We start from the raw sequence: 26,907 nt of genomic DNA, 5'->3' as shown, positions 1-26,907 counted from the left end.
CACAGCTTGGATTGACATCTTGGTTGGACTAAAAGATGAAAACGAGCATTTTGGCAACTGAAATTCAATTATGACAAAACCAATTTGCACTTTTTCCTCGGGGAAAAAAAAAAAAAAAAAAAAAAGCCCATCCATTCCCAGTGCAGCTAACTCGGTTTCGTGAGGCTTTGCTCTGCTTTGTGCTTTCCCACTGACACTCCTCCAATCTCATCTTCCATTTTTCATGAAGCTTAGCCCTGGAAGCTGAGAGAACTTCTTCCTTGTGAGCTGGTAGGGGAGGAAAGCAGAGGAGAATGAAGATATAAGGAAGAGGCTCTTCACAGTAAGGGCAGAGAGGAGCTGACACAGGCTGCCCAGAGAGGTGATGGTGCCCCATCCCTGCAGACACCCAAGGTCAGGGGATGGGGCTGTGAGCACTGATGGAGCTGTGGGCATCCCTGTGCACTGCAGAGATATTGGATTAGATAGCTGTTAAAGGTCCCTTCCAAGTCAAACAATTGTATGATCCCATGATCTTCCATGAAGACTGGCAATGGTTTCTCAGGGGAGGAGCACAAGCGATGTAGCTGATGAGAAGAGGTTGGGAGTGCAGTGGTTAAAGCTGTCTACAGGGCTCTCTGTTTTCAGGCAATGTTTGCCAACCCCTCTGGCTCAGCCTCTGATGTGCCATTTGCAAATATTTATGTCAGCAGGTTTCCTTTGCTGAGATATTTTGGGAGTGGCTGTTGGCTTTCATTCATTCATGAACTGTGCGTGTTCTTGTGTGCCTGACCAAATATTTGCTTTTTGTTATTCATTATTTGCAGTCCTTAACGTTGCTGTTGGTAATTTGCAGTCCTCTGTTCTCCTTAAAACTTCTGTCCTCGGGAACTGAAGGCAATCCTGGGTGCCACCTGTTGCTCTCCATATCAAACAGCTGCAAATAAAGGGAATTTGTTGGAGAGAGAGCAGAAATGGACACGAAATGGTAAACACTGCAAGGAAAAGAGGGAGGAGGGACCATGAGGTGAGACAGCAGCCTGAAAGTATACTTGATAAATGAGTTTTCATGGGAAAAAAATAACCTGAGAGGAAAAGCATTCAAGAGGCTTTGTAATACCATAAGTGAATCACATTAGGTTTGGCGGAACAAAACCTTCCCAAGCAGGGAAGCTGCTCAGTGACACAGAGAGAGAGTAGAAACTGGGTCAGCTTGGGGGGGAAAAGGTGAAGCAATAACAGGATCATGTGCAGATGTAAAAGGAAAGGGCAGGGCAGGAGAGGAGAAATGAGAAGCAATCAAGAGAGACCATTCTGAGAGCAAGAAAGCTGTAAGAGGACCAGGGAAAAACTGGGTGGGCAGGGAAGGCAGGGAAGCAAAACCTCTAATGTCTTTCCTCTGTCTTTGCAGAAACCAAACCGCTCAAGTGGGTAAGGCTAAGCAGTGCACTTTTATTTGTGGAGGAGAGCTAAGTGTGCAGCCTCCATCCCACACAGGCACTGCAGTCTGGATACATTTAAATAGGCACTGATCAGCAGCAAATATGGACATTTCTTTAATACTAATCCCCCAGACAAGTGTTGCATCCACCAAATTACAGCAAGAAAACCTGCTGCTCTCTCTCGATCCAAAAGGTGTTTCTTTATTTTGCAAACTCTACAATCAGGCACAAGGTCCTTCTACAGCATGCTAGGAAGGAGGGAGACCTGCAGAAAGCTTTTCAGAGGTGCTGATTTCCTGCAGGAATCCCTGCTCACATCTCAGACATCTTGTTCTCCCAAGCACCAGCAGCCTCACTTTCCTGTTAGCACAGTTTGCTGCAGCACAGCAATAAGCAAACAGGGAAGGTCTTTGCCTGTGTCCTGCTGCGACTGCCTCCAGATGCTCCTTCAGTGGTAGGAGCTGGCCACTATCCAGCCTGCAAGGGCTTCTTCTGAAGTCAGTGAGCTTGTAGAACTACAAGCATCTGCTGCAGATTATCCATTTTGCTACCCCTTTCATTTCACAGCCAGGATCTCTGCTTTAGCAACTATAGGAGCTCTGAACCTCTTTGATGACCCAATGGGTTGCAATCTGTACTCTCCTTCTCATCTTCTGCCCATCTCTGTCTGCTTTTTGATTTAGGCAAATGCTCCATAATACAAGAGCAATGCCTACAGCCTCTTAGCTGCCAGCATGGGGTCCCAGCGTGAACCTTTAAACTTGTGGGTATTCTCCAACCCCTTCCAGGGCTCTCCATCCTGGCCCGACACAAAGCCACCTGTCTGAGCAAGGACAGGATTCATGCCTGGTCTGTCCTATAGGACAGGAATTAACCCACAGTGTGGCAGTATAGAACTGTAGAGTAGTTAAAGTTGGAAGAGACCTCTAAGATCATCCAGTCCATCGCCTACCACCACCATTGCCCACTAAACCACATCCCTCAGTATCACATCTCCATGGTTCTGGAACACCTCCAGAGACAGTAACCCCACCACCTCCCTGGGCAGCCTTTGTCAATGCATCACCACTCTTTTGGAGAAGTTGTTGTTCCTGATATCCATCCTCTCCTGGCACAGCATGAGGCCATTCCCTCCAGGGGAGCACTCAGGGCATTGGGATGATGTGCAGCTCAGCACAGGCTGTTGAAGCTAAGCCAGTGACCCAAGAATGTGCTCACAGATGTTCATAGGAGTATATATATGTTCATAGGAGCCCTATATCTCCACACAGCCAGTGATATGTGTCACCCTGTCCCCTGCCACCCACCAGCCCTGCCTATCCCTCAGCACCTTGTCTACAGGCAGCATCACCTTCACAGCCTCCTGCAGCCTCCTGCAGCTCCCACTCCTCTCTTATGAGGCGTAGAGCCACACATGCAGCTTTTTAAAGTTCATTTTCGTGTCTTACCTATTTAAGCAACATTTCTGCAGAATAGAGAAACAGAGGAGCTCCTGAACACAGGAGCTGTTAAGCCCCCATCCTCTATGTTTTATGGCTTGATGCTGGCATGGGCCCATTCAAATATATTTTGACATACAACATGTTATTCTTTCCAAGGCAGTTGGTCTCTTTATTTATTTAGTTAGAGTGAAGGATTCATTCCCCTGCTGCCTAACAGGAGACCGAGGATCCCCACATGCAGCTGAGCCCCTGCACTTCATTCTCTGCTGGTGAAATTGTTTTCATCCATTCTGGAGCTATTGCACTTCATTCCTCACCAATATATTTTTATTTGTATATAAAATAAAAATGTGACAGCACGCGGAAAGTTAAGAAGTGGATAAATTCATAAATTACTTTTATGCAGCAGAAGTGATACGCCTGTATTCCTGAGGACTTAACTGGTGCACAACCAAATAGATGCAAAAGATTAGCTTCAGAAACACAGTGCACCCTTCCAGAAGGGCCATACGAAGCATGCTGAGCTTTCTGCCCTTGGAAAATTATTTTCTGCCTGCAAAAGACTGCAGATCTATCAGGCATGGCTGCCTGCAGACTGCTTGTTATGCCCTTGGAGGGTTTGGGGAGCACATTGAAGGGAGAAGCATCAGCCCTGCTGTGCAGCCCCATCCTGTCCCCATGGGTGAACATGGGCAGCCCCATCCTGGGGGCTTCTAGCTGCTCCATGCCCTCAGCACTCAGTGAAATGGGAATAAGGGAGGGCTGCAGGAACCTCACTGTTAAAAGTCATTCCTTTTTTCCATTAAGTTTTAAAATCATATACCTAGTTTTCATTAAATATATGTATTACATTCTAGGAATTCATTTTCTGCGCTCAGTGATTAATAATTCCGGAGATGTTCTTTTAAAATCACCTCTCTGATTTATTTGGCTTCTCTGGAACCACTGCCTTAAGGGTCTTGGCCCCAAGCTGAGGCAGGCTGGGATACCAAGATTTATCTGTTTTAAGCTGCTCATGTACATCTACACCACATGGACACAGAGAAATGTGTTGGCCGTAAACGAAATGGTTTTTACCAACAGAACGACATGGGAGTAGGGACAAGAGGACTTACAGTCACAGCCCACTTTGCTCATCTCTCAATGTTCATTCTTACAGACCTCGAGGGAGGAGAGGAGCACATCGAGGCACCGTCCTGTCTGGAAACTGCTGGGTGTTGGGCAAGGTATTGAGTATCTTTGACTTTGGGACCACGAAATGGGGATGGGGACACAGGATTTCAAAGGTGAATGAGTGCAGACACCAGAATGTGCAGAGCCCACCACAGGCAAAGGCAGATGATCCATGCAAGTGGAGAGAAGAGAGCAGGATCTTTGATCCTACTAAAGGGAATGAGCTGGAGGGCCAATCACAGTGGAACAAGGAGGGTGGCCAAAGGAAAGGCCAATAACCGAACAGGCTCAGAAGTGGGGTAGTTTGACCACAGATGTGATCTCTGTGATGTCCAACACTGACCAAAGGCACAAGGTCCTCTTTAATTAAAATTCCCACTTCAGTACTGAAGGGTTTGGAAATGATTTGCTCTGCGTGAGAGGTTGTGGAGCAATGCAGATGATCTCATTATTATTAGCACTACCCTGCTGGCCTGTAGCTGGTGTCTGCTGAGATGGGACCAGCAGAGCTATGAGAGAAACATCCTGTGCAATGGCACAGCCCAGCAAAATAGCAAGGGGAGGAGAGATGCATGAGCAAACTGGGAGCAGACAAAGGTTTTCTACTCACTCACTGTGCACATCAGCAGCTCAGTGGACAAAACCCTTTTTTCAGCTTTACCTTTCCTCAGTAGTGAAGTCAAGGAGGGAGAGGAGCTTTGCCTTACAGAACAACCGGGGATACACCAGGCACATAGAAGAGGTTTCTTTTTGCTTTTTGCTGTGGAGGAGGTGGAGGTCAGGTGTGGGCTCAGAGGTGACCATCCCCATAATTCCTGGAGAATCCTTTGTAAGCATTGAGTGAGGTTTCAACCAGCAGCATGGACAAACTTGTGAAATCAAAGATAATGCTACAATGCAATGGTCACATTTGTCCCAGCAAGAAATGTTCAATACTCAAGTTTCCAAGGGACCAAAAGGCATTGTGGACCACTTCTATTTTGTTGAGCAGCAGCACTGAAGTAGTGCTCCCATCTTGCTCCCTGTAGATGATACCAGCACAGAGCAGAGATGCTCTGCATGCTCAGTAGTGGATCTGACACCCCTCTGGTGAGTCAGGTGAGACAAACAAGTGAGAAGCTGCCCTCTGTATGGCACAGGGTGACACTGTGCTCTCAACACTGAGCAAGGGAGTGAAGGGAGCTGCAAGGAAACGGAGATTTAAAGCCCAGCAAAGACACCAGGAATCCATCCCAGCAGGATGAGTCCTTAACCCTGGAGCAGAAGCAAGAGTCCATTAGATCTCTCTGAAACTGATGAGGCCACAGCTGACCTGAGGGGATCCTGGAGAAATCGATAGCACTTTGGTAGACATCTGCAATGCCATACGCCCAGGAGGTCTCAGAATCTTTCATTGTTTTTTTCCTCCATAGCTCATGCACACATGTCTGAGTGGCAAAGGTCAGACATAAATATTACAGACAGGAAATACAAAGATCTATGGCCAAGCTTAGGAAAACCTGGGGGACATGGGGTTTGCAAGAGATGTCTGCCCCTCCTTTCCTGCAGCAAGCAGAGCTGGGTGATGCTGTTCAGTATGGGGCATCCGTGTGCTGTGGGGCCACAGGCAACCCCAGTGCAGTCCTTCTGCCTTTGAGCCCCTCAGAAGCAGTGAGCTGATGGTTCCACGTTATATTGATGTGGATATCCCTCCAAAGCCAGCACAAAGGGAAGATATGGAGGGGGATATGAAAAGATCAGGCACCTGCATCCTGCCCTATGAAAACAAATTCAGGCTGATCCTGATGACCAGTGAGGCGCTCCCCAGCTTGCAGGTGCACTGCACTGCCAAAAAAAAGAATTGTTTGGATTGGAAAGAGAGGAGTCCCCTGTGACCCAGAGGCGAGTGATCCAGAACAGAGGTTTCTCATTTGCAGTCACACAAGGGGACCTAAGCACCAGGGTTTCAGGCAGGGGTGCTGCTCAGGCACAGAGCCCAGCTGCTTTGCATTAAGCTGCACGGTAAGGCAGTGCGAGTTGACGCCCTGGGAGCATGGAGTGGATGGGATCCACACAGAATAGTTCTGGTGTTGCACCAGCACTACCCATAGCAGCTCTGAAAGCAGCAGCCACACTGCCCACAGTTAATCACACCCTGGATTAATTAGCAATCATGAAATGCTGATGGCTCTGCAAGGGCTCTGAACCTCTCCATTTAACGTTTTACTCTTGTAATTCATGTGCAGGAACCCAGAGCCAGTAACCATCTTTAATGACCACATCATCATCATCATCATCAAGTCGTTAAGAGGGGATGGGACGCAAGGGGATCTCAGCTCTGAATAACAGAGGGATGTACAATATGTGTTCCTTCATTATGTGATTAGCCTGTGCCAGGGCCATGCTGCCCACCCCTCCAGGAGCCTTCAGGCACCGAGCACTGCTGGGTCTCTGCATGACATCTCCCTCCCTCCCAGGCTGTGACATCTCTGGGGCACGTGTGTCTCACAGGGTGACAGATGAGAACACAGAAATACAGGCTGAAATGGCAGCCCAACACATGGTCCTAAAACTGAATGATCATTTTAGAATTAATTGATGTAATGGTCCTATCAAAGTGCCATTTTTAATAGCCTGGGATTGATTGCTCCTAGTTCCTATTATTCCATCTCCCGCCCTGCCGGGAGCAAAACGAGTCAATGACTTTTAAAACTGTAACAAGTGCCACTTCTGTCCTCCTTCCTGGGAGTGCTGCAGACAGCAAGAGCAGCTCTGCTGTGACAAGAACCCAACTCTGTCATCAGAGCCACGAGGGGACAAGCTCCAATGACAGCCAGCACCCAACAGCACAGCACAGAGGGACCGTGCCCCAGTTCTATCAGCCTGTCCTCCTGGGGAGGTGTTCCATCCCTTGGAGCATTTTTGTGGCCCTTCTCTGGGCTCCAACAGCTCCGTGTCTCTCCTGCACTGAGCACTGCCCATCTGGACGCAGCACTGCAGGTGAGGTCTCACAGCACACAGCAGAGGGGCAGATCCCCTCCCTCGCCTGCTGGCTGCACTGCTTGGATGCAGCCCAGGATACGGTTGGCATTTCAGGCTGTGAGGGCAGAGTGCTGGCTCATATCCTGCTGCCATCCATCAGTACCCCCAGGTCGTTTTTGGCAGGGCTGTGCTCAATCATTCCATCCCCCAGCTTGTATTGGTAGAGGGGGTTGCAAAGCCCAGGTGCAGACCTTGCAGTTGGCTTGCTGAACCTCACAAAGTTCACCTGGACCCACTGCTTAGCCTGTCTGGCTCTCCCAATGGCATCCCATCCCTTGGGCATGTCAGTGGCACCCCACAGCTCAGAGTCATCCACAAACTGCTGAGGGTGCATTCAATCCCATAGTCAACTTCATTGATGAAGACATTAAAGAGCACCTGTCCCAGCACTGACCCCCAGGGGACACCACACATCACCAATCTCCATCCAGACATGGAGCCATTGACCACCACTCCCTGGATTCAACCTCACAACCATTTCCTCACCCACTGAATGGATCAAATCCATACCTTCCCAATTTGGAGAGAAGGATGTTATGGGGGACCATGTCAAAAAGCCAATGTAAAAGAGAAGAACAGGTTGGGTCAGGGAGGAAACAAAGTGACATCAGCACAAAGGGAAATGCAACCAGTAGGAGACACAAAGACTAAGGAGGGAGCTTTCTGTAATTAAATTAGTACTGGGAAAAAGACAGAGGATCTTCCCTGGCCCATTGCCATCGCAGGGAGCTGAGGGTGGTTTGAGTGATGGTGCCCCAGAGAAAGAAATTTGTCCCGCTGTTTTTTGTTTCAGCCTGCACTAAAAGCTGGTGACAATTATATGGTTAAGGCAAACAGCTTCAGTGACAAAGGGGCAAGAATTTACTCGGAAACACAGAAAGAATGGGTGAGAGAGCACTTAGGTACATTAGAGGGTTTCAAATTGCCTGGGCCTGCCAGCATTTGCTCTATGGTGCTTAAAGGATGCTGAATCAATGTTAGAGCAGTTGGCTTTTATCTTTGAGAGTGTGTGGAGAATGGATAAAATTTTGGAGGCCCGGAGAAATAAATGCAAAGCCCATCTTTAAAAAGGGAAGGATAAAATGGGGATCTATAGACCAGCAGCTGCCTGAAATCCTGGAAAAGAGAGAGAAGGTATTAACAACGAACCCACTTGTGAGCACCTGGGAGATAACAAGGCAGGGAATTACAGAATTATGCCAAGAACAAGTCACATTAAATCAATTTAATATCCTTCCATGGTAGCAAAGCAGGTCTTGGGCTCAGTTGAGCAGCGATGGATGTCTGAATGAAGAGGAAAAATCAGCTGCCCAGAGATAGGCTGGGGAGCAATCAGCATCACAGGGACCCAGCAAAGAGAGCCCAAAGCATCGTGCTGTGGTGGGAAGAGGTGGGATCCCATCCAGGGTGTGACATGGGTTTGCTCTCCAGGACAAGGGGATGCTCTGTGCAGCACCGCTGGGCTTGGCCTGGAAATCTGAGCCTGAATGTGTCTGCATCCTCCAAGGAGACAGATGGGTTTGGAGGGCACCAGTCTAAGAAAACATCTGGAAGAACCTTGATCATTGAAAGTAAAGAGATGGCTGAGGGGAGACACATTGCCAGCTGCGACTGTGCTAAACAGGGCTGCAGAGATGAAAAAATATGCTGCCATTTATATTCAAAAACAGAAAGAAAAGCATGGAATTGCAGCAGAAGGTATAATTAGGGTAAATGTTAAGGAAAACTTCCCATGAAGGCAGAGGGAGGTAAATTTCCTTTTGGGAAGAGACGAGATCTCTTTCACAGGGTGTTTTGATGCAAAGGCTTGAGCTTTGGATATTTTTCCCTTCCTGATCTTGTTCAGAAGTGCCCCTTTTTGGCACCTTGCACGCTGACAGATCAGGGGCTCCACCTGGGGTCCAGCAGCAGCTTTGCACCTGTCTTAGGTCTGTGCCCAGATCCCAGCATTTCAGCCAACATGCCCTTGATTCTTAGTGAACAGTCCTACTATTTCTATTTGTAAATAATTCAGCTTCTTATTTTTTTAGCTGGATTGTTGGGTTCAGTGCAAACTTCACTGGAGAGAAGGTCAGCCCTTGGTTTACAAGCACAGCTCTGCATCTTGGTGTTGGGCATAGCACGTGTCTGATCACTGCTGTGCTACAAACTCGTCTTGCTTCCCCTGCAAAGATGTCAGCTCTGGGTCAGAACGATGCAGAGCAGGGCTCAGAGGTGTTTACCCTTGGGTGGAGGGGGAGAGGGAGTGAGTGTGATGTCTGCAATGGGCACCACACCGGTCCTGTAATTAGCAAACTAGAGGCAAAGCACACAAATCCCCGTGCTCCTAAGAAGGTGCATTCAGACTCAGCATCAGCAACAGGGTGGAACTCAGACCTCGCTTTTTGAGGCAAGCTTCTGATTCATTCTTTGCCCTGAGTTGTAATTTACTTCCGTGCCTGGAAGGTTAATTGTACGCTACAAGAAGCTGTGAGCGCTCAGATTGAAGGTGCTGTTGAGAGCTAAGTGTTGCTGTAGCTCTCATTCAGCCCTGCTTAGCGGAGTGATAAATTATGGGGAGAGAGCTGAGCAGAGGCTGTTGAAGTTCACAGGCTGCTGGACCAGGATCCACTCTCCAAGGAGGAAAATTGGGTGCATCCCTAATGCTGCACCTCCCACCTGCGTTGTTCTCTCATTTGTCATCCTATGGGATTTGTGCTGAGACTGAGCCCCTCCTTCCTTTAGATACAGTCCCCACATTTCACCAGTGCTCCGGAATGCACAGAAGGCTTCAGACATGAACAGGCAATAAAATGCTGCCTGCTGGTGGGGCAGAGCAGAGCTCCTTGCGTCCATCATCCCGTGAGACAGGAGAACATTCAGATGGGCTTGAGCTTGTAGATTGCCTGCACCTCCATTTGTGGGCTGACACTGCTGTGGCTGCAGCAGGCTCCACTAGTCCCTCTGGCAGCTGGAAAATGCCAGTATTGAGGGCAGCAGATCAATCAGGAGGATGGTTTGTGCTACTGCACTGTCAACATCCCACGAACAATGCTCTGGGTCCACAATTTACAGCCACAGCCTCTTGGTGCAGACTGGGACCCTGAAATCCTTCCCTGTGCACAATCATACCAAGGGTCATGCTCTCCTGAAGCATTGGCCTTGGCCATGGGGAGCAGGAATCCTTTCTCCAGTCCTGATCCCAAGGCAGCTGAGCAGGAGGGGCAGGTGGCTGAGAGCCCCAAAGGCAGCAGTGCCCTCCCCAGGCATAACATAGATCTTATTTCCATCTGAAATTTACCAGGATCAGTGTCTGGGAGCATCTGTGCTACCCTCTCCCTTCCTTCATATCTGAAAAGACTCCAGCATCTTCTTAAACCCTGTTTAGTACCTGGAGAAACCATCTGGATACACAAAAAGGCACTTGATGAAAGCCGCCTTCTTCAGCACAGAGCAGAACGACGTAGGAAAAATGTGCTCTGAATTGGTTAGAGACGTATAGAAAAGTCCTTTAACAGCCAGCACTTTCTGCAGAAAGCCCAAGAGAAAAATCACCACTGCATGCCTTCCTGAGGAAGGTATTTTTTATTTAAGATACAAAGCATTATTGTGTTTGTGTTCTCCCCTTCATCTGCATTACTCCACTTAAATTCCCATTTAAAAAATATGAAATAAGTCTGTTTTCTTTAAAGATATATAAGTCCTGTTCCCAGAGGGATAAAGGAGCAACATAAAAAAGGGGACAGCTTTAGTAAAACAGCACTGCCAGGGGGCATAATAAATACATAAATTACTCACAACCAGCAAGGCATACTCACAAACTGCAGAACGAGCTGCTGGAGCACAAAGCAATGCCCTAGCAGGCTGAAGAGAACCAGCACAGCCCTGCTGCATGGAGCCACAGCCCTTCTGATGGCAATGGGCTCCAGGAGGAGGGGTAACGATAGGCTGGAAATTACCTGTGGCTTTACCATCTTCGAATATTCAAATCTTGGCTTGAAAGGAGCTGTTGCTGCACAGTACATGGATGCCAGCAGGCTCCTGTCCATGGACAGTCTCCATCCTGTGGGATGGGGCAGAGGGAGCAGCACTCCAGCTTTATGCATGGAGGGATTTATGGAGCAGTGGGAGCTCAGGAAGACCAGCAGCCTCCTATGGTCCATCCAGCTGTATGCCAATGGACTGCAGGGTGACAGCATGTCAGCATTTCACCTTCCTGTGCCTCCCTATGCTCCTGCTCTTCTCTTGTTGGTTCCTTTCCCCATCACCCCTCCTTGGTCCTTGTTTCAAGCTGCTCACAGCCAATGGAGATGCCTAATTATTCTCATGTATTCTTACCTTCTAGATTTTCAGGTTGCAATAAAAATTATCCTCTGTGTGGAATAAAGGCTGATTAATGCATGTCCATAAGTACTGGAGCTATAGAATTCCTGCTTGGAAAGGTCTCTGAATATTGATATAGAGAATCCATTCATCATGGTTGGACTATGTGGATCCTAGTGGTCTTCTCCAACCATGACTATGATTTGGACATCACATCCTCCCAAAGGACCAAGAAGTGAAGAGCATTCCCACTGTTCTGTCTGTGCTAAGGACTGCTGTCTCTTGCTGTATCTTCTTGGAGAAGAGTTTGGCTCTGTCATCCATGCAACTCTCCTTCCTGTAGATGTATACTGCAATTAGCTCACTTCTGCATCTCCCCTTTGTTAGATGAAACCATCCAGCTCTTCAGTGTCCCCTTATAGGACGAGCACTCTAAGCCCTAGGCCACCTCATTAGGTGCCTTCCACCTGGGTCCCTTCCAGTCTCCCAGCACCTCACTGGAACTGGGAAGCTCTGCAGGTAGACTCTCATGGGTGCTGAGTAATGAGATCAGTAACTGAATCAGTCCTTCATACACTGAATTATGCTGTCATAATGGCAGTTATCACCCATCATGGTTTGTTATGCTCTTTCGAGTCGATTGATGATTTATCTGTACACTGAACACACACTGACATTGTAGTTGTTGTCAGCACCGTTCATCCCACATACTTCCAAAAGCTGTGTGTAGGTATTTTGTGCCCTGCATATCTTTCACCATGCAATACCTCTGGTGTCTTTTGCATCTCTTCATTGTCCTTTGAAGGATTGCTGTCATCATTCCTGCTGATTACTACCTGTGCGTTTATCAGCTGAACTCTTCGTTTCCCCATTAATTCACTTGCTGTTAAAATAACCAGGCATTTTTCAGGCCTGTACAGCATTCTTTCAGCCATCTCTATTAATCACTGGGAGCACTGGTTTACTCAGATGCGTCTCTAAATAGTACCTGTGCATTTGAAGGACTGGAGATCACCTATACCAGGGGATGATATAGGAGGGAGCCTGAGGAATGGGGCAGTTGCTTCATGCATGCAGCACAGAGCTCCTCCTCTCCTCTCCTCTCTTCCCAGCTGCTTTCTGCACTGTGTTCCCCCCAGGGCAGCTCAGGAGAGCATTGCAGCACATTTGTTGGAGCTCCTTCTGACATTTCCAGAGCAGCATTTTGATTGGATTACTGCATTATATCCTTAATGCAGAAAGCGCAAGTTGAAGAGTCAGCATCTCCAAATGCTAACTTTTCAGGGAGCCCATGTGTTATTAGTATCAATTTCTAACTGTCTTTGTTCATTTTCTTTTGCTGCCATCGTAATCATTCTCTTCTCTTTCCACCTTTTCGTGCAAGATGTTTTCTTCCTAGCAGATCCACCTTTCTAGGCTCTGTATCTCACCGCACAGCTGGGCTGGGCTGTGGGAGAACCAAGGCAGATGTGCTCCTGCAGACAGCAGAGCTGCACAGCAGCAAGGAACACGAGTTTCAAAAGCCTTATGGACCAGTCTTGGGTTGTAGAATGATAGAATCAAGTCGGAAGGGATGCTTAAGTGCCTTCTGGTCCCACCACCTTCAGTGCACAGGGACGCCCAGAGCTCCTTCAGTGCTCAGAGCTCCATCCCCTGACCTCGGGTGTCTGCAGGGATGGGGCATCCACCAGCACTATGGACAACCTGAGCCACTGCCTCACTACCCTCATTGTAAAAAACATTTTCCTTATATCCAGTCTAAAAGTTCATTCTTTTAGTCTGAAACCATTTCCCCTCATCCTGTCACACAGGCCCTGCCAAAGTCTTCTTTCTCACGGCCCCTCATTAGATACTGAAGGCCACTCCCAGCTCTCCCTGCAGCCTTCTTCAGACTGCACAGCCCCAGCTCTCATCCTGCCCTCTCAGGGACGTGTTCCCTCCTTGCACAGCCCTGAAGGAAATAATCACAGCATGCACAAAACCTCCTGGCTCTACCATCACCTCAGCCAAGCCATTGCAGAAGTACTGCCATCCCAGAAATAATACCACAAACAGACCTCTTGAGTCCTCGTGAGGTGAAGGTTATCTTCTCTTCTTCAGCAGAAGCATCTCCTCATTAGGAATATTTGGGTCATTTCTGACAGCACGATGCCAACACAGGCCCCCAGGCAGTGCCAATTGGTTCTGCGTGGAAAAGACACCCAGGTCACCTCATATGCTTATGAGATAAGGCGTAAATTGGATTCACATCAATCAACTGGGAGAAAAACGAAAGGGATAAATCACTCAGAGCATCACTCAGGGCTGCTAAGGGCAGGACAATGTCTCCTTTAGCGAAGTGCTCCTCTGCTAGGCTCCAGTGTAGTGACAAGAGCCCACAGTGAGTGCTGCATGGGGTTGAACCCAGGAGCTGTTGCAATTAAGCTGTTTCCATCAGGGAGACTTCTATTCTGACCCATGGCTGTAGAAGGTTTTTTGTTTGGATTTAAAAAAAAAAACTGTAAGCAGTTCCTAGAAAGAAAATGACACAGACCAATTACTCATGGCTTCTCCCAGGAGGTCTCTGAGTTAGTAAAGTTAATTAATTAAGGAAGGCAGCAAACAAGCTAACAAGGGGAACAGATTGCCTTCCTTAGCTCTGACATAGCAGTTCCTTTGTCCAACCCGTCTCTCATGACACTGAGACCATGCAGCAGAGGCTGCAGAAGGGACACCCAAGTACAAAGGAACAGGAAAATCTGTGGGGGGGAGTGGGGAAACCACACAGCATGGGAGCTTGCTGACCCAGAGCACTCCTGTCACAGCCTATTTTATACCCAAGAAGATATTACAAACCCTCCATACCCCAGCTCCAAAGCCACCTGTACAGTGGCCATTCTGATCACGGCCATCCTGCTGCCTGTTTCATTACTGCTCATTTGCATTCTTAAAGCATATCATTTGATGACAACTCTTTCAGAGCAGAAACTCTCCATTCATCAGAGATACACACCGACTCCGAGGCAGTCAGGGCTTTATGAATCTCCACATAATATTAAATTAATACGATGATAATTTGTCAACCTGGCATCTCTGTTTCTAGCAGGACTGAGACAAGGGCAAGAAACGGATGCTGAGCCTTTCCCCAGCCTAAAGTCTTTGTGTCTGGTGCTAGAAAGTCATGACACAAGGCACCATAAGGGTTTCATGGGCTCCTTGCAACCTGGCTTTGCTGTGTTGACAGATTCCTAGCCCTGAACTTGACTTGGAGCAATTTGCAGCCCCTGACTCCCTGTTTTACAGCTCTGATGCTGTGCAGAGCAGAAAGCCTTTCTGTTGGAGCTCTGCGTGTGGATAACTGCAATAGGACACGCTCTGCTCATCAACTGCAAAGGGCAAGGAGGAGATTGGAGAACTGTACAGGTTTTGCTGGCTTCACAAATCCAAAAGAATCCTCAGATATTTATAGGGAAATGGCTAAAGGCAGTGTATTGGGAGAGTCAATGCAGCCATTCTCAGGGGAAGCCAAGCTGCTACCAAATGCTACCAAAGGAGTCCACAGACCCCTTCCCAAGGAGACCATCTTCTACAGAGAGCACAGTGAGGGACAGCTGAGGGGACTGATACACCTCTACCATAATACTGCATGCACTTCTGGTCTCTCCCATCTGAAGGAAGAGATACAGAAGAGCTGGAAAAGGTAGAGAGAAGCACAGTGTGGTGAGCAATGCGATGGGAGGGCTTCTGTCTGTGAAGCAGCTGAAGAGATTGCTGAAAGAAATAGAGGTGACTGCAAGAGATACACATTTTTATAAAATCCCAAATATCTTAGAGAAGGCGTTTAGAGAATAGTTGCTCACTCTCTAATGGTAATCCAACAGGCTTCTGTGAAACCTGCAAGTACAAGGCATGAGACAAGGAAAGGGTTGAATGCCTTCACACTATGTGTAGTTCAGCAGTGGAATTCCTTGTTGTGGCAGACAGGAAAGTAGAGCACAAGCATCCAGCAAGCACAAACCTGGCATCACTGATAGCACTTCATTACAGAAGTCAATTAGCAGCAGAGCTTTTGCTCACTTAAGTGAACAAAAGGAAGCTCTTCTGCATGCATTAGAAGGGCAGTGCTGCATGACAGAGAAATGAGAGTAGGAGAGTTGGGCAAAGGGACAGAGGATCAGTTTCTCCTTAGGATGTTGAGTCATGCAGCCATCCCCTATCCCCCATGTTGTCATTAGGAGCTGTAACACAGGCTTGATCAACACAAGGTGCTCTCCTTACTGACACTGATGGCTTTCAGCAATGACAGAAGTAACACAGAGCTGTCCCTCCTTCCCCAGCTGTGCACACTGGAGCATCCCACGCACCCTCCATGCTGCTCCCACCAGCCCCTGCAGAGCTGGTGCTGTTGGGCTCTTGGCTTCCCAAGCAGTGATTGTCACCAGATGCTCATGTCCATGGCCCTGCAGAACTGCCCCTTGGCATCTGCAGGCTGGAGCAGTTTCATTGCTGGGAGATAAAACCTCTCCCTTTTCTCCCAGCAATAACAGAGATGTCACCGCAGCTATTTAATTTAGGGTGAAACACAGAGATAATGTCTTGCTTTCTGTACAAATTAGCTTTCTTGCCCTGAAGTTCTGGTCAAATTCCAGTGAAGGTAATTACACTGAGTTCACCTAAATTCCCCTGAAGTCTGAGCTAAAGACATTATTAAGGAATAATTATTTCTTAATTTGCTTTGTACGGTGTCAAATCGCTGTCATGTGGTACTCCAAGGGTGGATGCATTTCAGCCATGGTCACAATGCAGCTGATGGCTCTGTAATATTTCCCAGTCATTGCCACGATGTAGCTCTCATCCAGCAGATTTGGAGGTAAAATTTAATCCATTATGGCTGTAAACAACACATTCCAATGTGAAGCAGGTGTAACCTGGGCTGTCTGCTGGAAATATGAAGTAATAACTCTGAGAAAATGGTGAAAGTCTAACAATGCATCTAGCTATCTGTCAGTGCATAATGCCCCTACATCCTGCTGTTACTGGGGTTTGGTCTGCCTCCCTATCTGTCCCTTGACAGTTGCTGGAGCTTCCATCAGCACAGGCAGCAGAGCCCACGTCACTATTTATCTCATCCTGAAGTGCATGCTCAAAATAGTTCCAACCAACAGCAACCAAGGGTGCCTCTTTCTACCTAGACAATACAGAGACCATAAAGAGGCATCTAAAATTAAGAAGAGAAAATCCCCTGGTGAATATCTTGCTGTACCTGGGCATCCTCACTGATCACTACTTTAGTTTACACCAGAAACTGATAGAAGAAGGCGTGGATGCTAACCCTGTCCAGAAGTATTGACAATTTACTTTTTTCCAGCCTGAACACTGACCCTTGGGCATCAGTCACTTGGTCTCTACTTCTACCTAACTGGGGATTTTCTTCAGTTAACTAAGCAGTAAGTGGGAAAATGTTGTCCAGGTAATGCTTAGTGGTGGAAAACTGAAGGCAAATTTTCCATTGTCTGAACACAGAGGGTAGAAAGCCAGTCCTTTTTACCCAAAGTAAAGGTGAAGAGTAAATCGTAGAATCATTAGGGTTGGAAAAGACCACAAGGATCAGCAAGTACAATGTTCAGCCCACCCCCAGTATGCCCACTGACCACATCCCTCAGTGCCACATCTCCATGGTTCCAGAACACCACCAGGGACAGCAATTCCACCACTTTGCAGCTTGCACCAGTGCATCACCACTCTTCCAGGGAAGAAGCTTTTTATAGATATCCAACCCAAACCTTCCCTGTACATACCATCCCCATCCCCACAAATAATCTGCCCCATTGATAGGTGCCCCAAACCCTGGGACAGTCCTTTATAATCCTTTACCATGTGTCTGAGCATCCCCACGGCCATTTGGGATCAGCAGAGGTGACAGAGACATTTTTCTGCCCTTAACTCCTTCTAAGGTAGTACATTCAGAGAGATATTCTCTTGCAGGAGCTTTTCAGTCTTTTTTGCATTCAGCAAAAAAGCAATTCTACCCAAGGAACAAGCTACAGGGTGCATTTCTTCTCTCAACCTAATCTCTCTGAGAACTGAAAAGGCCGGCAGCTCTGCTGGCTGTGGTGGACAGAGAAGAGTTCAATTTGCTGCCTGAACATATCCCTGCGTAAACCAGGCTGTGATGTATATGTGGAATTCATCCCAGTGAGACAAGGTCAAAAGCTATTAGGAGAACGTGGTGGATCTGTCTGAGAAGGAGCTGCTTTTATTATACATAAAGCTTAAATCACAGGTCCTCTGCAAACCCAAACACATCTGCTTTTCCTCCCATATCTATGCTGTCCAGGGCTTCTGGACTACTGCTGCTGTCCCTGAACTCACCAAAAATAACAGTTCAGTTGCCACTTAAAGTCATAAAGATTGGAAAAGACCTCTAAGATCATCAGGTCCTACCAACATATAAACAATAAAGATACAGGAAAGTTATGCTAAGTAAGATTATCACAACAGGAAGATAATAAATGGAAAATGCTTACCAATATTGCAGGCTTGTAGTATTCTCCACAACAAGTGACTTCCAGGGAGAGAACCTTCCTCAGTGGCAGTCAGCACTTAAATGGGATCTAGGAGAGATGGAGCCAGGCTCCACTCCTTCTGGTAGCACAGGTGAATTACCTTCAGCTGTGCTCCCATGGCTGACTCATTGCTTGCCTCAGGTGGTCAATCAGAGGTTCAGGCTGTGATTCAGCAGTGCCCATACACACCTATCACTAATACTGCCCAATGACCGTGTCCTTCAGTGCCACATCTCCACCATTCTGGAGCACCTCCATGGTTGGTGACCCCACCATTCCCTGGATAGCTGTGCCACTGCATCACCACTCTTTCAGAGAATAAATGTTTCCTAATAGCCAACCTGAACCTCCTCTAGCACATCTTGAGGCCATCGCCTCTCGTCCTACCGCTGTTACATGGGAGCAGTCCAATCCCCACCTCATCGCAATCTCCTTTCAGCAGCTGGGAGCAATGAGGTCTCTGCTGAGCCTTCTGAGCCATCCCAGCCCTCTCATCTACTTCCTCTAAGACATGTGCTCCAGACATGCTTTGTTCATGGCTTTGTTCCCCATCTGTAGGCGCTCTTCAAGAACTCGATGTCTTTCCAGCTTCACAGGTAAAACTATAGCAGGAAAAACTCCAGCGAAAAATTCCTGAGTATATTAGAAAATTGTCAAACAGTGGGAGACTGGCACAGTGCAGTTCAAAGAGAAGACTGCCATATGGACATGCACCACGATTCAGAGCAATGAATGATCAGGAGAAAACAAAATGGGGAATCAGAGTCATGTTTCACCTTTTGTCTTGAGAGCAGAAAGCTTCTTCCCCCTCTCCCAGCTGGGTGTTTTCACCCTGGGTATGACCTAGAGTTGTGTTCATAGGAGTTAGGATCTGGATTCACATCTTAGTCCTTCTTGTGGAACCACCTGCATGGTAGCCAGAATCACGATGACCTCTTGTCCCTCATTTTAGAGGCTAATTAATCCTTCTTAGTTTTCATTTCTTTGGGGAGGTAATTGGTCGTTCTCTCTTGCAAGGGAAGATCCCTATTCCATTTGCCACACATGACATAGGGAGGGCATTCCAACAAATCAGCGCCACTGCTGATTAAAGCTTGCTCTCAGCAGGACTTCAGCTGGGGAGGCCTCATCTTTTAACAAAGCCAGTCATAAAGTTAAGGAGAAAAGATCTTTTTGTGTTGCCAAAGGCCACGTTCCCTGTAACTCACACTGCAAATCAGATACAGCATTATGTTCTGCTAGACGTGCTATTATCATTGGCCTTTGCTTCTGCACTTGTCAATCAGGCAGGGAAAAGGCATACAAAAAGGCTCCTGGACACATCCACTGAGACAAAGCAGCAAATGTTCGGCCTATCTGGACACGTTGACATTTTATTGCAAAGACTTGGTGAGTCTAATGAGCAAGACAGGGCACTGAAATGCTGAGAATCATCACCTCTTGGACAGGGCTCTTTGGGATGGAGTTCAACGTACTTCATCCCAAATACTAAGAAATCACATCTACATTGCACCTTGAAAACCAAATATTTACTATGTTACTTATAGGGTATTCTTCAAAAGTTTTTCCATTTTCTGTTGAGGTAAAATGACATTTGGAATGTGTGCTTACAGGATTTTAACCTACAGCTGTGATAACAATATATAGTCCATCTTTTCTCCGTGTGGGTAGTTTTTAATCCATAAACACTTCTTAGTTAAACATCATCTGGAGGGCAAACAGAGTGACTAAGAGCTGCGCCCAATCATGGTCAGATTTCCGTATCCCATGTGAATTGTGACTGCAGCAAGCCAAAGCACGACCCTATAAAGAGAGCAGATTTCTGTTTTCCCCATTGAGAAGGTCCTCCATGGATCATTAAACACAGCCACCATTTCCATGAGTGCTACTGGAGTTTATATGGAAGTAGGTTCTCAATGGCTTGAGGTAGGTAATTAGAGACAAGTCGCTATGCAAATGAAAGTACAAATGCTAAAATGATGGCATTAGGATTCCACAGAATAGAATTGTAAATAATTATATGTATAATTACTTTATCATGGAACTTGCAAGAGCAAACCTCCTGAAAATTTTGCCCAAGGAAAATATTGGAAAAGACCAAATAACTGCTGCAGAAACAGGAGTGCATTGCAGCATTATTGGTGACCATAAACATGGACTTTGTGACTGTGATAAGAAATGAAGCATTGCTGTTTGTCTGGCTCCACCTCCTGATAAAATGGTAAATCCTGGCAGGGCAAAAAGGTGTGCATACCATCAACAGCACATGGCCTCTCCTTCAACTAAGGAAAACTATTAAGATAGACTAGGTGTGTTTTAATTTACTGTTGGTGCTTCAAGCTGTGCAAATGAAAAACATTTGTATTACAACTTTGTTATCATCTACTTGATTATTATCAAGATAAGAAAGACCCTACAGTGTTTATTTCAGAATACAAGGAAAAAATCAAACATTTTGATATTTTGACTACTTATCTTCGTTATTAGATTCTATGCTGATATAATATACCATAGATACATCATCATTTTATCTTGAAAATCATCGATAAACAATTTCAATCACTCTTAATTTATGAAAAGTCTTTCAGCACTGCAGGTATCCTTCATTTTTGGCAACTCTAAGCAGATAGAAATATTGAGGTTTATCCCCTCAAGACGTTTCTCTCTCCACTGTGCAACCAAAAGGATCTTTCTGCTTTCCAGTTATTAGAGGTTACTTCTGTGCACTGAGGAAAGGCTTTCCATATTGCATTTTTTAAAGTTATTAAACAGCAATAAAGCCAGTGATGCAGAGAACCTCTTTATAATAAAGCAATACGTACATGTATATTTACTCATTTCCCGAGACACTACAAGCTTTTCTTTTTACGACACAGCTAATTAAAATAGTCTCATCCTGTGCTCTGTCTATGAAGTATTACAGATACCAAACTGTGAGTTAAAGGCAAAAAAATGGTGACAGATTGTTCGACCACAAGTAAGGCTCCTGTTAAATACACTGGCACTGGCAAAGTGGAAGGGAAGCACAGGAGTTTCAGTACATTGCATGTAGCCATCTTGGGGTGAAGAGGGAAGCTTCCCTTCCCTTCCCTTCCCTTCCCTTCCCTTCCCTTCCCTTCCCTTCCCTTCCCTTCCCTTCCCTTCCCTTCCCTTCCCTTCCCTTCCCTTCCCTTCCCTTCCCTTCCCTTCCCTTCCCTTCCCTTCCCTTCCCTTCCCTTCCCTTCCCTTCCCTTCCCTTCCCTTCCCTTCCCTTCCTCTCCCTTTCCTCTCCCCTCCCAGGGGTTTTCCAGATGTTTTAAGCTCATTTACCTACTTATATGAGGGCTGTTATGGACAGAAAAACTCAGCACAGTGCATATTACACAATCCTGGAGTCTGGTATGTGGGAAAGGCTGAATTTCAAGCTTCAGGTTCTTCCAAATTCTTACATCAGGGACATATGCTGGAACATCATGGAATATGATGTTCCGTGTTTATCAATGGAAAAGAATGTTTTCCTTGAATAACTAAATACAAATAGGCTGCAGAGATCTATGAAATACTGAATCTGTTAGGGCTAGCCTGCAAATTACAGTTAATCCTATTTGTACATGTAAAGAGTGTTTTACAATTCATTAAAAGTGGTACTGATGCCCTAGAATGCACTAAAGGTGATTAATATGTACCGCTTTAAATAATACAACAGACTTTACAAAGTTTGAATTATTTATGAGAGCAGCAGTAACATCTAGCAGAAATAAAAATAAATGAATGACTGAGGAAAAGAGTGTTTTTCTAAACGTTACTTAAGACAGAGCGTTATTTCCTCTTTCCCAGTCAGCAGTGCCTCGTTTTTTAGAGAAAATGAGAATTGCAGAAGTTGGAGGCATCCCTGGAAATCACCTCATCCAGCTCCTTGCTCCAGTTGGTCACCCTGCACCATGGCCAGTCAGGCTTTGGTCTCCTCCAAGGACGGAGGCTTCTCAAGCTCTCTGGATGCCATTCCAAGCCGTTGGCTGACCTTCAGCTCCCACCAGCAGCTGTGCAGAAGGTCTAACTAAAACCTAACTAACTAAAACTGAACTAAAACCTCAACGAGATGCAATGAGCAGTGAGAGCTTGCCTCTCCTGTCCCCAACGCATCCAGTTAGCAGCGTTTGGCCACACTCAGCCCCATGGCATTTTGTTGCCCTGCCAGGCTGCAGCAGCACAGTCAGGATTTATCCCTGGTGCAGCCCCCTCCAGCAGCTGTTAGATGAAAATGGAAAAAAGAGCCCTCCATCAGCCCCCGGGGACCCATCAAGACAGAAACTCCAAGCATCCATTGCGAAGATGGACAGTTTTAATCCCACACAAGAGCCCACAGACACTTACCCTGACTGTAGGGCATACGGCAGTGCTCACTTTGCTGGCACATGCCTGCTCTCACCTCCTGATATTTTTATTATTTTGCTGACAGTTTTTCTTTCTGTCTGTCTTATGAGGCAGACTTTTCATTTTGGTTAAAGCCCAGCGAGTATCAAGCAGGGCCAGGGCTGGAGGAGGTCAAGGGAGGAGGCAGGAGTTGCAACTAGCTTGCTGTAAGCTTTCCCTAGACCCAGCTGCCAGCTCCTCCTGCTGTTACCACATGATGGATTTGTTCTCAGCTCCTTGCATGATCTCTTGTACAGCAAAAGCGTTGAGAGAGCAATGACACCCAAATCTGAGCTGGGTGTCCAGCGTCCTCCAGTGATACTGTAGCAAAACAAACAACGGTGCAATGAGAATCCTACAAAAAGCAGACATTGACCTACTGGACAGGAAAACGTTCCGTATCTGACAGCTGTGATGGAACTGGGTGGGTATTTCCACCACTAAGGGCACACAGGAGATAGAATGGTTCAGAAAGCCTGAAAGGAACGATGCATTGTCTGTGATGGAGAGGCAGGAGACAAAACATGCACACTCCAGATGCTCAGGGTTGGCTGACCTGACCGTTCTGTTCTGTCCACAGACCTGTCAGTTATCAGCTTCCCTCCCCTCTCCTTCAGCCACTGCGCTGCTCAAACAGCTCATTTCTTTCCAGCAGAGCTGTTTGTTTGGAAACGTGCCACTGACAAAGTTGTTTTTCTCTTCTGTTTCTTATTATGACACAGCATCACAGTCATTAGCACTTCACATTTAGTGACAACATTTTTCCTTTGGAGACTGTTATTATACAAGATTACAAGGCAGGAACTATCGGAATGCTTCTCAAGGGGAACTGGTTATTGTGTCCAACAAAACTTATGTTGATTTTGAAGCATACTTTAGAAAACTACCACCAGCCATTAGGATCAAAACCAAGCTCTTATTGTGTATTGCCATCTAAATTGGCTCCATACTCTACATGTGCACTGCATGAAGGAAAGGAAGCACTCTGGGGTTTCTCTTGCAGCCCCGAGGGGTTGCAGGCAAGATGGGATGAGTTAGAAAAGGCAATGAGATGACCTGTTCTCACCCTGGCATTCATTTGATCAAATTACTGAGCACCTGCTATTGAACAGAAACAACAGTTTCTACACCTGGACAATGTAGGGAGCAATGCTGGGTGAGTAATTGATTTTTCAGTTCAACTACTAAGTTAAAAAGTGGGAAAAAGAAATCAATGTGATCCAAATTCTAGTCTTTTTTTTTTTTTTTTTTCCAGCAAGAAAACATAAAAGAAAATCTACTTCAGTGATTAAAAGCAAAAATTTTAATTCCATTTTGAGCAAAAAATGGGAATGTCTGCAGCACCTGCATGTTGGAAACCAAAATTATAGTATCCCAACACCCAACAGACACCTAAATTTTGCATCAGTGTAGAACAGATCCACATCTCAGCCACATGTTTCATAGTGGGTCTGTGTCCAAATGGGGAGTGCTCAGTGCAGGAGAGACATGAACATGAGATATGGCCAGAGAAGGGATGGAACATCTCTCCATGAGGACAGGTTGAGAGTCGGGGTTGTGCAGCCTGGAGAGGGAAGGGCTGCCAGGAGAGCCTAGAGCAGCCTTTGGTATCTAATGAGGGGCCATACAAAAGAAAGGGACAGACTCTTCAGTACAGTCTGTGTGATAGGATGAGGGGAAATTGATTCAAACTAAAAGAGTGGATTTTTTTGACTGGGTATAAAGAAAATGTTGTTTACAACAAGGGTAGTGAGGCAGTGGTTCAGGTTGCCCAGAGAGGTGGTGAATAACCCATCCCTGCAGACAGCCAAGGCCAGGGGATGGGACCCTCAGCTCTGATGGAGCTCTGGGGGTCCCCATTCATCACAGATGGACCAGATGGCCTTTAAGGGTTCCTTCCAACTCAAACAATTCTATGTCTATGATTCTATACCCATCTTGTGTTTTACCCACTGGAATGAAGAAGGCAGGCAGCCATCCCTCCACTGCCACGTCAGGGTCATTCTGAGTCTCTAATTAAGTGGTAATTGATGGGGACAAAGTAGCTGATCTTCTTGAGACTGGATTTGTTCATTTTCAACAGAACGGACATCTTGCAACACAGTTACTTGGAAATGCAGATTAGAGCCAAGCATTTCAGGTTGGTTCCTCTCTGAGCCTCCTGAAGGCATCCACCAGATCTCATCGCCATTTCAATTTACAAACTTGCCCAGTGATCAAAGTTGTTATTATTAAGTTTTAATTCTACTTCACCCAGATGGGATTGCTGGATGAAATAGAAGGTGTCTCCCAGGAAACGCAGCTGCACAGCAGCCCCCACATGGCAGAACCCTCCAGCCTGGCAGCCTGCAGATCTTTAGGGATAGGTAAATCAATCCCCATCATGGCATAGGAAAAAAAAAAAAACTGCTGTGGCAGCACAAAGGATGGATAACACAGCAGGGCCATGAAGAAAATGCATGAAATGGTGGGCTCCCTTCATTCTGCACAATGTAAGGCAGAGGAAAGCAGGTAGACCTGATCTTAGGATGAAATGAGATGCATCAGAACTCCCCTCACCACAATGAGACGTTCTGTGTCCCTGAATGCTGCAATCACACATCTGCTGCCATGAGTGAGGGGCTGCTCTCTGCCTTTGCAGCTGCTGCTGGGAGAGCAGACACGGCTTCCCGAGCTGCCAGTCTATCACCTCCCATCAGCACAAAGTATGTTTTGATAAAGAAATGAAATACGCAAGCTGAGGATAATTGCAGGTTGTAGATAGCGATAATAGCTGCAATTTGGATTGTGGAGGCAATAAACCCAGGCTCAGTCGCTGCCTGCTTTGTTTGGGAAGGAGCCCACACTGCAAACGCTGAAAATGAAATTTATGAAAAATACATCTTTCAGGAAAAGAAATTAGCGTCTATCTGTTGCTGTGGTTGCGGGAGACTGGGAGCTTTAACTTCCTGCAGGCTAAGCCAAAAAGTTTGCATTGGGAGGCAGCCAGCACAGGTGGGACCAACCACTGCCAGAGTCTGTCATTGCCAGTCATTGGCCATACTGCACAGACCATGAGTTTTTAGGTCATTCACAGTGGGCTGGGATAAATATGACTCCCATTTGATTGGCATCAGGTCATCAAACAATAAATGGCTCCCACCGAGGTCTCCCTGTTCGTGGCCTTGGGCTGTAAAACATTCCTAATTGAACCTGCTGCTGATGGCCAACTCGTGTCGTGCTGCTCCAGTTTACAGCAAGTGCTCAGCAGTTCCCACAGCGAGCAGAAGATAAGGAAAATCCCATCTCATTTTCTTTCTTCTTGTCTTCCTTTCTTCTTCTCTAGCAGTCTGGAGCTTTCTGTCGGCATCTGAATTCTGTCTGGCTTCAAGCACCTCAGGTAGAGCAAGACAAAAAAAAGATGAAAAAGAGAAGATGCAATTAATAAACTGAGATTCAGAGTGAATGAGACTACGTTTCCTTTTTAACCAAATTCAACTAGTGCTCTGTGCATGCAGTAATAGAGGAAATTGGAAATACACCACTGTTCCATTTAGACACCTTCCAAATGGAAATGCTGCGCTACGGAAATGCAGGAGCACTTCAATTTTGTGTTGGTTTTTCTTTTCCTTCTAAATTAAATTGTGTCTTTTCTATGTAAAAGTGGCCAGCATCAAGCAAGAAAGATGCACATAAACCAGGCGAATAGCTCAAAAATAAAGCACAGTATTTATCCGCCTAATGAAAACATTCCAGGCTGACCCTAAATTAATTATTTTATTTTTTTTCATATGATGTGCAAGAACAACAACAACAACAAAAAAGAAATCCTTCCCCAGCAAACCCAGGAGGATTTTTAGGCTGGGTCACTGACACATAACTCCATTATTTTTCCAGATCATCTCTGAACATGTGAAGTTTCAATCATCTCCATCCCAGAACTTCTTCGGCTGCAAAATTGATCTCTAGGGAAAGCTTCTCTGGCAGTCAGCTTAACTATCCCTTCCTCATTTTCATCCCATTACTCCTAGCCAATTATTTGTTAGACTTATTGCGATGAGCAATGGGTATTTGTGACCTTTTTTTTACTCTGAGCTGCGTATTATGGGATGGAAACGCGGTGAGGAAACCTCTTACTGCTGATGGGTTCCGTAATGGTTTTACCTTTAAATATATCTTCAACAAAATATCCCAGCCATTGTGGGGATGAGACTACAGCCTTGGTGAAATGGAAGCACAACGAATGTCCCTGGGGCTTCTCTCTAGAGGTGGAAGGGCTTTTTAGGAACAAAAAAAAAAAAAAAAAAAAAAAAAAAAAAAAAACACAACTGCTCAGAGTGGTGTTGGAATCACCATCCCAGGATGCGTTTCAGAGCAGTGGAGATGCAGCACTGAGGGACGTGGTCAGTGGGCACGGTGGGGTGAGTTGGGTTGAACTCAGTCATCTTAAGGTTCTTTTCCGATTTTAATGATACTGTGAGTCTAGGACTATGTGAAAAGAGAAGTACAACCTTAAACACCCATGAGTTGCTATAGAATCCTAGTAAAAATAATAATAATAATAATAAATGCATTTTTAACAGCAGGAACTGACTCCATTTCATGCTTCTAGAGCAGTAACACTCACTGGAC

At 46.2% G+C, this 26,907-nt stretch overlaps 1 long non-coding RNA gene across 1 annotated transcript; it reads right to left on the bottom strand.

Annotated features, from left to right (window-relative positions):
* Positions 1–23,147: 23,147 nt before the first annotated feature.
* On the bottom strand, positions 23,148–26,560 carry LOC128084027 (uncharacterized). Its single transcript, XR_008208310.1, has 2 exons — positions 26,440–26,560; positions 23,148–25,670 (listed from the first exon to the last, which is right to left on the bottom strand). It is a non-coding gene; the product is annotated as an uncharacterized LOC128084027 (long non-coding RNA).
* Between the last annotated feature and the right edge of the window lie 347 nt (positions 26,561–26,907).

This window comes from Tympanuchus pallidicinctus, unplaced genomic scaffold (genome assembly GCF_026119805.1).
Source record: "Tympanuchus pallidicinctus isolate F22 unplaced genomic scaffold, pur_lepc_1.0 scaffold25, whole genome shotgun sequence".
NCBI classification, from domain to species: Eukaryota; Metazoa; Chordata; class Aves; order Galliformes; family Phasianidae; genus Tympanuchus; species Tympanuchus pallidicinctus.
Note: the sequence above shows the minus strand (reverse complement) of the source record. Positions and strands in the feature narration are given on the sequence as shown.